A 13,438-nucleotide genomic window follows, 5' to 3' on the forward strand; every position below is an offset into this window, starting at 1 on the left:
AAATATTAAAGATTAAACAGGGATGAATGCTTATGTTTATAAAGCTCAAAGAATGCTTTTAAAACATCCTTTCATATATTATTTTATCACTGTTACACAACAGCATGAATTTTAATGTGTGGGCAACTGAGCTGAATTGGTACTGACCTCAAGACACCCCATGAAAATGTTTTTGCCCCCTGAGGATCATTGCCTCGTTGTACATTCAAATATGTTTGAGGGCTTTGGCTAACGGAGTTCTCGTTAAAGAAGACTTTACTTTAGCAATGGGGATAACTGTCCAAGCCACATCTGCTTTTCAAATCAAGAGCCCCTCTTTGTTACACTCTTCATGAAACCAACTAACGGCAGGATAAATTTTTCCATAATAGAGTCACTGTCAATAAATGTTATTTCCTCCCCTAAACAACCAGAGTTGTATGTAGTTTTTCCAAGGATGCTAAAGCAGGTGTCCTTTCCGTTATTAATACACACTAGGTGACTTTTAAATAAGTTAAAAACATAGTGCCTGAAAGTGAACTGAGAGTATCTAAAGTTTTCTCATTTAGACTAAATATATTTCTGTGTAAATTAACATGCCCTCTTATAAAGAGAAATATTAAAATCACTTAAAATAAGTCTGAGATTACCTGTGAAAAAATAAAACAATCTTCACGAAGAAACCTCATCTTGACAAGGTTCTTCACACTTCCTGATTCAGGCAGTCGTTCCACAGACCCTTGCCTATTTGCTAACAGTGTCAGAAAGCAAGCCTTCAAAAAGATTAACAAAAAGTCTGACCTCTCCCAAGGGTAGCAAAGCCATAAATAAAAGTATTCTTTTAATGGAAGATACTTTGCATGTGACATTATATTAAACAGGAGGACAAAGTTTCCAACAACAGATCTGTGAATGCTCTAACCTTCACTTTCCCATTGTATATATATACACTCAATCTTTTTAAACACAAGATACTTTGTCTTCATCCAATTTTTACGTTATTAATTTTTTTTTAATCAAGGCAGTTCTGCTGCATGATTAACTACAAACTGCAGGGTATTATTCTATTCTATCACAATACCCTGGCAGCCAGCTCATATTCAGTTACACTATCACAGAACCAAAAAAAACAAAAACAAAAAAACAAAAAAACCCACCTAATTGCATGATCATGTAGATAGTGTAGAAGCCCTTTAGTTCAATCCTAGATGGGCCTCAAGAGGATAATGCTTATTCTGTTGAACTCACTGCCAAATCACAATATGAAAGAGCCAGGATCAAAACAAGACCCAATTATACAAAGAGTACATTTTATCAATGTCGGGCTTATAAGAAATAGGTATGTGGCCCAGTACTTGTAGAAAATTGTTCAAAAATATTTACACAGATGGGGCTTTAAAGGACATTATCACACACTCACTAGCCATAATGATATTCAATGAGCATCTCTCAGGTACTATCAGGACGGCATCAATCACAAAATACTCAAAGCGACAGAACCTAATTTCATAATTCTCTAGTACTTAAAACAGATTTCCAAACTATTGGGAACTTTTGGGGTGGGGGGAGAAGCTGCATATTTATGTGTTATTTCTACATTAAGATTTTTTTTTTAAAGATAAGCTGAGTAGAGCTATCTATCAAAGTCTAGCTACCATTTGCTCAAGCATCATAAAACAAAATAGAAACAACTTGTAAATACTTTTTCAAACAATTATTCATGAATGTTAAGCACAGACATCTATAAATTGATTTAGCCTGGCACACTTTAAACAGGTCCGGAAACCAAGCAACTCAACTAAATGGTAGCCTCAGCAACTACCTCCTGCTTCCCCCAATAGTCACCCTGTTCTTTACCATGTATTTCTGATTTATCGAAGTCCGAACCTGTGATAACACATCTATAAAGGGGGGGGGGGGGGGGGGGACCTCTTGATAACAACAGATATGGAAAGTTACTTCAGTAAGATATTTTATAACAGCAAATGTAATCTCATATAAAGTCTAAATAATCAAATGCGTCATGTCATACTCCTGTCAAATTTTTATGACTCCAAAATTATTTTTATTTATCTTTACTTTCCCTTTATCTTCAGTTGTGTGCTTAGCAGACTAGATGTTTATGAGCTGACATTATTGGAACCAACATTTGCCAAGTGTCACAGAAAACATTTAAAATCAAAAACGATAGGTCCTCTGTCCAGTATTATGCAAGCCAGTGTTCTTTCTGTAAGTACAGGAAATAGATTTGATTGGATAGAAATAGAAATAGAAGAGTTATGTGGGTTTTATGTACGATGGTTTGGTAAACTTGATATGCTCGTTTTATGTGGCCCAATCACATAGTTTCATATTATATATATAGCTTTGCAGCCGAATAATGGTTTCGATTTTAAAATTGAAATATGCGTCTGGGTTCCACTACAACTAGTGGCATGACTAAGTCACGGGCTTTTTCTGAGCTTCACTTTCCCTTTGGCTAATTTCAACCATATAAACGTGAGAGGACATTCTCTGAGTCCTCTCAGTAACGACCTAGGAGATGTGTGCTCACCAGCTTCCTTCCTTAGAAAAGCCCAATTTCATTGGAGGGACTTTTTACTTCGTGTCCTATATAAAAACCATGAACAGTGAAGCTGATGTGATGCCATCCGATTGTGTCAGCAACGGATTTGCTTGTAGGTTCCTGTCAGTAACGAATTTGCTTGTAAACTGGGCAAAAGGTGCTGTTCCCTAGATACATAATTTTACATCTCTACCTCACTCAATTTTAATATCCAAACACATAGTTTTTTCTGTAACTATGTAATTAGAGCATTAAATCCTACTAACAGTTGAGCTTTGTCTCCAATTTGTTACATTCACATTCTTGTATCAACCTCCCTAAAGAAGAAATTAAAAAAAAAAACTGTATTACAGGTCAAAAAAAATCTTCATACCATCTTAATGTACAAGAACCTCTTCTAAATCTTCAAGTTTTTTTTTTTAATTTTTTTTTCAACGTTTATATTTATTTTTGGGACAGAGAGAGACAGAGCATGAACGGGGAGGGGCAGAGAGAAAGGGAGACACAGAATCGGAAACAGGCTCCAGGCTCCGAGCCATCAGCCCAGAGCCCGACGCAGGGCTCGAACTCACAGACCGTGAGATCATGACCTGAGCCGAAGTCGGACGCTTAACCGACTGAGCCACCCAGGCGCCCCTTTTTTTTAATTTTTAAACGTTTATTTATTTTGAAGAGACAGAGAGAGACAGAGCATGAGCGGGGGAGGGGCAGAGAGAGAGGGAGACACAGAATCAGAAACAGGCTCCAGGCTCCGAGCCATCAGCCCAGAGCCCGACGCGGGGCTCGAACTCACGGACCGCGAGATCGGACCTGGCTGAAGTCGGACGCTTAACCGACTGCGCCACCCAGGCGCCCCTAAATCTTCAAGTTTTGTATTACAGAGCAAGACTTGGAAATAAAGCATACATAAGAGGCGTGACAAACAAGCTATCCTCAAAACTGCTAAATACGTCTGCATCAGTCACTACATATTCACCACTGAAATTACTGACACAGAAGGGGAACGAGAACTGTAACATACCAAATCACGGTTTCTCTAGCTCTACATTAACTTTCAATCCTACTTGTTCCAGTGGTGACTTTAATACCCCATCAGTGGGGTTTCGCTCAGGTTTACTTCATACAAATAGGGGACTTTATATCAATGCAAAAATATCAAACTGTAATGCCTATACTTACCAAAATATAAATCCCCCCTAAAAATCCACTGATTAAACTTTTCCCTGAAGCAACAATCTTTAAATTATAATTTTTTACCAACTGTTTAATTTTCCTATCATTAGAACATAAGCCCTTTACATGCTATTTCACCACAATCTCAGTATAAATGTCTCATTTTTCATAGAAAAAGCTAATTACACGGTTCAGTAAGTTGCCTGTGGTAACACATCGATTTTATTTACATTCCACAGCTAGACTTTAGCTTGTTCTCTCAATTGCAAACATGTCTAGCTTAATAATTCTATCTAATCCATTCGATCTTTTTCTATTCTTCATCTGAAAGAATTCTGACTTGCACCATAACTTTACAATATAAAGGCGCTGCTTACCAAAGTATTAATAAGTATTCCATTTTCCCCTTTAAGGATATAATTTATGATTTTCTATTTAATATTTCAGTTAAGTATGCACTGGAATCATTTGGATAATTATCAATGAAAACTATTACTATTCTATAGCTTTGGCAAACAAATTCTTTTAAAAATAAACATAAGAAAACAGAACACACTATAATTAGTTTAAAAGTCAGAAATTTTATATCAAGACTTGAATAATTTAGATCCAGTGAAAACAAGAAATACTTACTTCATAAACTATTTAGAACTAGCTACCACCATTTCCCACTGATTACGTGCTTTCACTAAAAGTGCTGTTTCTCATAACATACAAATGTATTCTTCTACTACTACTATGTACATAATAACAGATATGAAACAGATACAAAAGTTAAACTAAAATTTACTTTTCAGGTGCACTGTGGTCAAGAAGTATAATGCCATGTAATAAAATCTCCATATAGATGTTGGTATGTAAAATTCTACCAATCTAGAATGATGCAAAAAAAATTCACCTGTTTTCAAAATCACCAGAATCATATACTTGAAAATAAACCCAAACAATAATTTCATTCCTGCCAATTTTATATGTAAAAGGGTCACTATTTTCCCAAAAAGCAAAATTTTTCATTTCAATTAAGAATAAAGTTATTTAACGGGGCTCCTGGGTGGTTCAGTCGGTTGCGCGTCTGACTTCAGCTTGGGTCATGATCTCACAGTTCACAAGCTCAAGTTTCCCATAGGGCTCTGTGCTTGACAGCTCAGAGCCTGGAGCCTGCTTCAGATGCTGTCTCCCTCTCTCTCTGTCCCTCCCACTGCTCGTGCTTTGTCTCTCTCTCAAATATTTTATAAGAAAAACATTATAAGAAAATTTTTTTAATGTTTATTTTTGTGAGAGAGAGAGAGAATGCGCATAAGCATGATGATGAACAGAGAGCGAGGGAGACACAGAATCCGAGGCAGGCTCCAGGCTCTAAGCTGTCAGCACAGAGCCTGACGCGGGGCTCAAACCCATGAACCGTGAGACCATGACCTGAACCGAAGTCAGACATTCAACCTACTGAGCCACCCAGGTACCCCTAAAAAAATTTTTTTTAACTTTTTCAACGTTTATTCATTTTTGAGAGACAGAGACACAGCTGAGCGAGGGAGGGGCAGAGAGAGAGGGAGACACAGAATCCCAAGCACACGCCAGGCTCTGAGCTGTCAGCACAGAGCCAGATGTGGGGCTCAAACCCACGAATCGTGAGACCATGACCTGAGCTGAAGTCAGACACTTAACCAACTAACCTACCCAGGTGCCCCTAAAAAAATTGTTTTAATTAAAAAAAAAAAAAAAGAATAAAGCCATTCACAATGTTAACTAAAATTATTTCATTTTCTCAAAGATAACCATAAATCAAAATTCAACTGTAAATTCAGACTATAAGATACGTAGTAATATATTCCTATATACTTTATTGCTTATGATTTTAGAAAATTCAATGTCAATACTTTTCTTTTTAGTATGGTAAGCAGTAAGGCTATTCAGAGTTTGATTCTACCATCATAATCTGCCTTGGTTAGATCTTCAATGCTTTTCTTCCTTCTCTTCTCTGTCCCCTTACCTTTCCTGTTACCTACGAATGTAGTCTTTGGGTGCCTGAGTGGCTCAGTCAGTTAAGCATCCAACTTCAGCTCAGCTGAAGATCTTGCAGTTAGTGAGTCCAAGCCCCACATCAGGCTCCATACCAACAGCGCAGAGCCTGCTTGGGATCTCTCCCTCACTCTCTCTGCCCTTCTCCCACTAGAGCTTGCTCGCGCTCTCTCTCTCTCTCTCTCTCTCAAAATAGATAAATAGGGGCGCCTGGGTGGCGCAGTCGGTTGAGCGTCCGACTTCAGCCAGGTCACGATCTTGCGGTCCGTGGGTTCGAGCCCCGCGTCGGGCTCTGGGCTGATGGCTCAGAGTCTGGAGCCTGTTTCCGATTCTGTGTCTCCCTCTCTCTCTCTGCCCCTCCCCTGTTCATGCTCTGTCTATCTCTGTCCCAAAAATAAATAAATGTTGAAAAAAAAATAGATAAATAAACTTGAAAAAAAAAGAATGTAGTCTTCTTTGGATCTCTGTTAGTTTTAAATAGCTCAAAGTTAGGTTTTTCCTCAAACCAGATTGAAAAGCTGTTAGGGCAAAGGATATTCACAGTATCAGAGTTTTGCTCCAAATTCACCAATAATTACAAAAAGAAAAAGGTGTCTTTACACAGGAAAAATCTGGTGGACGCTATCTTAACAAAGTAATCAAACATCAAAGGATCAATATTGGAACAGATGAACATGATATGCCTCTGATGTGATGTCACAGAAGTACTTATCACCTAACTCAATATTCTTGCCAAAAATGTTTAACCTGGATCTAATCATGAAGAAACAATCAGACAAATTCAGATTATGAAAATTTGACAGGACAACTGAAGTGTTTGTTGCCTTCAAATTACATCAATACAATGAAAACGTCCTACATTTTCATAGAAGTTACATGATGAAGTGTTTAAGGGTAAAGGTTCAGGACTACTAGATATTACCTTCACATGGTTTAGCCAGAAAAAAACTTTGTCTTCATGTCTGTAAATATTTTTCAAAATGAAAAGCACAGAGGGAATTAGGTTCTGTATTGGAAATTGCTAAACAAAGCCTTTATCAATCCCATCATTTGAGGTTGTACGTTATAGTCGAAGTATACAGATGAGAATACCAGCAAGCTGACTCTCCATTCTCACCTCTCAGCCTCCCTCATCCTTACAAAATGCCCGCTTGTCCCCAGAGACCTGTAATCAGTGCAGTGGAATACAGAACAGTATTAAAGTGTCTTAAATTATCTGACACTGGCCAATGTCAGAAAACCAGATCCCCTTTTTCTAGCTCTCTAATGTCTAATGCTGTTTTTTCAAGTGTCCACATCTCCTGGCATAGGTGGCAGCACGATGAAAAACGTTTTATTTTATGAAAAATAAAAAAGATACTTACGACTATAAATGCAACAGTGAAGGCAACAACTGCCAATCTGCCCCTACACTGACAGTAAAGCCAATTGCTAAGGCTTCCAATATGATTCTTTAGAGGTAGACAGGTGTATAGATGTATATTTGTCTATCTAGTAATAATCAAAAAGGGAGAGCAGATCAATTTTAAAATTATAGACAGTGCATATTTATAGACAAGTTTCTTTATAGAACATATATAAAATAAAATGGATATTTAATGCCTTACTTTTAATTAGGTTTCAATCTCCTCACAATATTAAATTGTTTAAAACTTTAGGTGTATTTATTATAAGTTAACCTCCTAAGAGTACAATACTATGCTATGTTAGAACTATATAAGATGGGTTTCATTCAACAAGCATCACTTAGCACATACTAGGCCATACAGAATACTTGTCCAGGGACTTTTTTTTTTTAACGTTTATTTTTGAGAGAGAGAAAGAACGCAAGTGGGGAAGGGGCGGAGGCAGAGGGAGACCCAGAATCCAAGCAGGCTCCAGGCTCCAAGCTGTCAGCAGAGAGCCCAACGCAGGCTCGAACCCATGAACCATGAGATCATGACCTGAGCCAAAGTCATGATCAACCAACTGAACCACCCAGGCACCCCCTGGACCAGGTACTCTTAAGCTTTGGGTTAAGCTATCTTCAGTTCGTAGAAGTCTGTATTTGCCCTGTTTACCATTTTGGGGTTTCAAGAGAGCATGTCTTTCCAACCACCAACTAATAGGCAATGAAACAGCCAGAAGACGGTATTTATAAAATAATTTGTCAGGCAGATTAGGAAAATATTACATTATATTAATCTCTAAAATTCAAATTGAAAATGTAGAAAAGAATTTAGCCAAGCAAAAACAGCAAAGGTATAATAAAATAAAATTGGCAAGGACTATTAACAGTTCAGTATGTAATCACTGGTATTTTTTAATTTAAATAAATCTATACCTCAAACTAAATGCAATGGTTACGTTCATAGCTCAATTTAGAATAAAATAATTTATTACATTATTGCCTTCCTGCTCATATCCATCTTATATATAATCTTCCTAATTATGTCTCTTTCCAGATCAGAAACCTCCAACAATTCCTCAAAATCTATCAAATTCAATGCAAATTCGTCTTCCTTTCTCCAGTGCATTCCACATTATGGCCCACCTGCCCAGGCTCTCAGTCTCTCCTATTTCACAAATAGCCTAAGTTCCAGACAAACCTGCCCTTCACACCATTTGTTCACTGCCGGCAGGCCGCCCTTTGTACAGGCTGCTACTTCTGATTGCGACAAGGTCCATCCCGACCTAGATAGCTCCTTCTTACCCAATAAGACACACCTGAAGCCTCTGGGCTTCCCATCACCTCCCTATCCTCTGTTCCCCAAGACTGAATATGATGCTTCTGCAAGATTCGATAACTTAATCATTTACAGCTTACTTTGTCACAGCATAATTATGGATTCACCTCACTAATTCCCCAATAACACTGTGAGCTCCTTAAAGATAAGGACTCATTTTACATATCCAGGGCTGATCACAACTCTTGCCTAAGGTTAGAAGTTCAATAAACAGATGAGAAACCAAGAAGGTTATCAACCCTGAGCACTAGGGCTCACAGTGTTTCTGCTGTAAGTTTATAAAACACTTGTGCAATGGTCCTGAAACTGTCTGCCCATTGGGAAAGTAATCTACTACATTTCTCTTACATGTACTTACAGTGTTTCTCTGCAATATGCATATGTGTGTGCTTACACAATATGCATAAGTGTAGAGTTTTTAAACTCTACACTTATCAAGGGTAGAGATTACATCAAAACCCTACAGCGGGACCCACTAATACAGGTACTTGAGCATGGCCACAGGGAAGGATATACACATGTTTGTGTTCAGCCAGTGCCCTAATTCAACACCATTGTGTGGAGACGGCAATAAAGTTACAAACCTACCTTACAGAGATCCAAGAGTCACACCTTAAAGTTCTGATCTCTTCGTAATGCAATTTAAGGTTTATTATGAAACTCTGTGTATGGGAATCTAGGTAATTTTTATTATTATTTGGGGGGGGGGAGAGAGAGACAGAGAGAGAGAGCGCGCGAGCACAGGGGAGATGGGCAGAGGGAGGGAATCCTAAGTAGGCTCCACACTTAGCACAGAGCCGGACACAGGGCTCAATCCCACGACCTGAGGCGAAATCAAGTCAGCCACTCAACCGACCAAGCCACTCAGGCGCCCCTAGACAATTTTCATATGTACAGGGAGGGTATCCTCACTGCTCTAACATTTTATAATGTTTTATTATTCTAAGTTATTCCACCCAAATATTAAAACTTAAAATCAATAATAGAATTACTCCAACCTTAAGTATACTTTAAAAATTAGTAGTTGAGGTACATTAGCAAGCGCTGAATGCTCTACAGAAGAATCATTTTAAAAATATCAAAATAGGGGTGCCTGGGTGGCTCAGTCGGTTAAGCGTCGACTTCGACTCAGGTCACATCTCACGGTCTGTGAGTTCGAGCCCCGTGTTGGGCTCTGGCCTGATGGCTCGGAGCCTGGGCCTGCTTCTGATTCTGTGTCTCCCTCTCTCTCTGCCCCTCCCCTGTTCATGACCTGTCTCTCTCTCTCTCAAAAAATAAAATAAGTAAGTACATAAATAAAACATTAACAAATGTCAAAATATTTGAATTTTGATGTATGGGTTAACTGTCTTTAGGCTAACTGTTCTCTGTGCTGTTCTAAGTAATTTAACTTTTGTTATCCTTATAACCCAATTTACAGTGAGGAAAGCTGAGGCAATGATGATGTACTTGACCAACAATACACAACTAGCAAGTGACTGAGCAGGGATTCAAATCTAGCCCATGCTCTGAACCACTATGCCATACACTAAAAACAGCAATTCCCCAGATAAGGGCCCAAAAGTGTTTATCCAAGTGACAGGATAGGCTATAAATGTGTTTTAGTGTTCTCTCCAACTATTTCATAGTTACTGCAAGCATTTAAATAAAACATCTAATATTTTAAAGTTAACCTGTGTGTCAATCCTGCAGGATTATTCTCTATGGGAATACTTTATACAATAAACCAAAAATGCTTGCTTTAGTGCTGTACTGCACTGTGAGGTCTCTTAGTAGTATGCTCTTTCGAGTCCACTGTAAAGACAAAGGGAACTACCAAATAAAAAAATTAAAAAGCATCTGAAGAAACAATAAAATGTCCCTATAAAAAGAAAATACTGGGGCACCTAGGTGGCTCAGTTGTTTAAGCATCTGACTCTTGGTTTCAGCCCAGGTCATGATCTCACGGTCCGTGAGTTCAAGCACTGTCCGCATGGGGCCTACTTGGGATTTTCTCTCTCTCTCTCCCGCTCTCTGTGCCCCCCCTCACTCATGCACGCTCTCTCAAAATACATAAAATTTTTTAAAAAAAGAAAAGACAATGTTACAATAATGGTACCATCGTGCTTAATATTATAGGGCTCTGTTAAAATGTATTTTATGAAATACATATGAAATGACTCTTACATATGAGAAAAGAACAACACAGGGGCTCCTGGGTGGCTCAGTCGGTTGAGCATCTGACTTTGGCTCAGGTCATGATCTTGCAGTTCACAAATTTGAGCCCCGTGTCGGGCTCTATGCTGACAGCTCCGAGCCTGGAGCCTGCTTTGGATTCTATGTCTCCCTCTCTCTCTACCCCTCCCCTGCTCATATTCTCTCTCTCAAAAATAAATAAAAAACATTTTTAAAAATTTTAAATAAAAAAGAACAAAACGATTCCAAAATATCTTCAATTTGTACGACTACCAATTAAAATATTTCCTTTGTACCTTTTTCTCATGACCACTCTACGTCTCATATTCTCCCTCACTTGAAATAAAGTTGTCCTTATGCCACTCATTTTTCTAATTAAGTTTCAAATACTTTCTAAAATTAGGTTGAACCACATAAAAGTCCCCTTTTCAACCACTTTTACCTATGGGATGGACGCTTCACATGCTTTCATCTAAAAACCTTCCCCAATTCAACGTATCAAAAAAAATAAATGTACTTAACAAAGTTATGACTATTCCATTACTGTAATACTTTCCTGGTAGCAAGTAAGAGAATAAAGTTTATACTGTTTTCAGACTCAATAGGTTAGAAAATAAAAATAAAAAATAATCATTCTCATGAGAAAACATTCACAATACATTGTAAAGTGAGAAAGACAGAGTTACAAAACAGTATGATACCAATTTCACTTATACATAAAAATACCAAATATTACAACTCTGTTTCAGACTTCGGGATTTTTATTCTCTTCATCTGACAGTTCTGTTTTCCTAATTTTTTAATTAAAATGTAGTATTACTGTGGTTTATAAAAAAGTTTATAAACAGAAGTCAATCTTTGCTTAATTCTTTACCAAAAAGATACTTAATTAATCAATGAAATAAATACATGTGCGATCTAAAACAACTATGAAAATTTTAGATAGTCTACATCTTTTTGTTAACTCAGTAACAAAGCCCATGAGAAATAACACAGTAACTTGTTATTTCTAAGAACACTGATCACGTGCTTTGTTGGTATGGACAAACAGCTTTACTCCATACATGAAGTAAATAAGCCTAATTAACAGTTGGGTTTGGTTTCATTACTATTATAAAATGATAATTTGTGCTGCTAACAAAGACCAGACCAAGAAGCTCAGACATAAGCTATCAATACAGAGTAGAGAAACTGAAGGACATTAAAAATCAGAAGTAAACATGAGAAATAAAGGATAAAGAAATAAAAATGTTATATTCCTCTACTACATGTATAAAAAAATTTTATAACAAAACTATATGTTTTCATATTTAAACGAACAAATATAAATGCTATAATTATCTTCTGGGGGTATCTTATTTTAAAAATTCTGATAAATGGAATCCAGATGTGGATTAAACTAATTAAACTAATTTTACCTGAGTTCATTGCTAACTACCTAAAATAAGCTTTGATATGTATGTAAGTTCTAAGATTCTGCTGATTAACCAGCTGAGTAAGCAATCCTACCCAGACTGGGTTCTTTTATTTATAAACCAAACATTCTAAAAACTACAGGGAGAAAGGTTCATGTTGAATAGACAAATGGACCATAAGGTAAACAGCTCAATTAGTCCACTGTGGTTTACTGCCCTCTGGCTGTTGTGGCAAAGGATATCACAGATTTAAAAAAAAAAAAAAAAAAAAAAAAAAAAATGGCTGCAAAGGAAAGCTAGGAAGATATCAAACAAAACTTGGCAGGAAAATTCTTTAGCCATATTCAGACACCTTAGAATAGAACCTCAAGTACACATTAAAGTTAATTTTACTCTTTCCTTTAAAAAAAAAACACTAAATATATCAACTAACAAAACATTTCAAACATTATCTGAACTTTTTCAACCACAAACTAACAAAATATAGAGTAGTTTGGACATAATTAAAGTTGGCTCTAGGAGAGTTAAGTCGAAAAGGGTTAATGCACTACCCTAAAGATTGTAATTAATCTTGATTTAGAAAAATTATTTAGCATACTAAATGGAAACATTTAGGTAAAGAAGTAAAAAAACTTTACCGACATTCAAAGAATAGTGATAATATTTCCCCTGGTTATAAATCTACAATAAATACAAAACAATAGCTTAGAGTAATGACACTCTTAGATTAATTCAAAATTTCCACATATCAGCTATAATCTGAAGTTAAAAATTAGACAACATTGGAGAGCAAGTATTTCCTGGAATCACCTAATTATATAAAAAGCAGGAACAAAACAAAGGAAAACTTGCTACCTCAAAATCAGATCAGATTATTTAATCTTTCTACAAAATACTACCCAATGTCATCTCATAATCTTTTCCAATAAGGCTTGTACTAACTTTTATTATCACTTTACAACTTTCCATCAGTGTTCAGCTGGTAATGAACCACAACAGCCACAGTCCAAGAAAAAACAATTCTGTTCATTTCACAGACTTGCTAATTACTCACAACTCACTATCATTTTAAAACAGTGGATCTTAGCCTTGTTCCACCCCAAAACACCAAGGGGACACAGTATTTTCCTTTAGTAACAGTGGCTCACAGGTTCTGGTTCTTAGCATGACTGGGAAACAACAAGCAAATTTGAAAAAAATAACGGAAGTAGAAAGAAGAGGAGTAAGAGTGAGGATATTCCTTTCAAGAGACATACCCATTAAACACTTGAATTTTTCTCAGCAAATTTTAATAAATTCTTTTTGAAACTTACTACTGTTAAATAATTATAATTTTATACACACACACACACACACACACACACACACACACACACACACACACA

General features: G+C 36.9%; 1 protein-coding gene across 2 annotated transcripts in view; it reads right to left on the reverse strand.

Annotated features, from left to right (window-relative positions):
- Positions 1 to 13,438, reverse strand: part of MED13L (mediator complex subunit 13L) — a 307,435-nt gene that overhangs the window by 257,476 nt on the left and 36,521 nt on the right. The window lies entirely within an intron of this gene.

The sequence above is a fragment of the Felis catus genome, chromosome D3 (genome assembly GCF_018350175.1).
Source record: "Felis catus isolate Fca126 chromosome D3, F.catus_Fca126_mat1.0, whole genome shotgun sequence".
NCBI lineage: Eukaryota > Metazoa > Chordata > Mammalia > Carnivora > Felidae > Felis > Felis catus.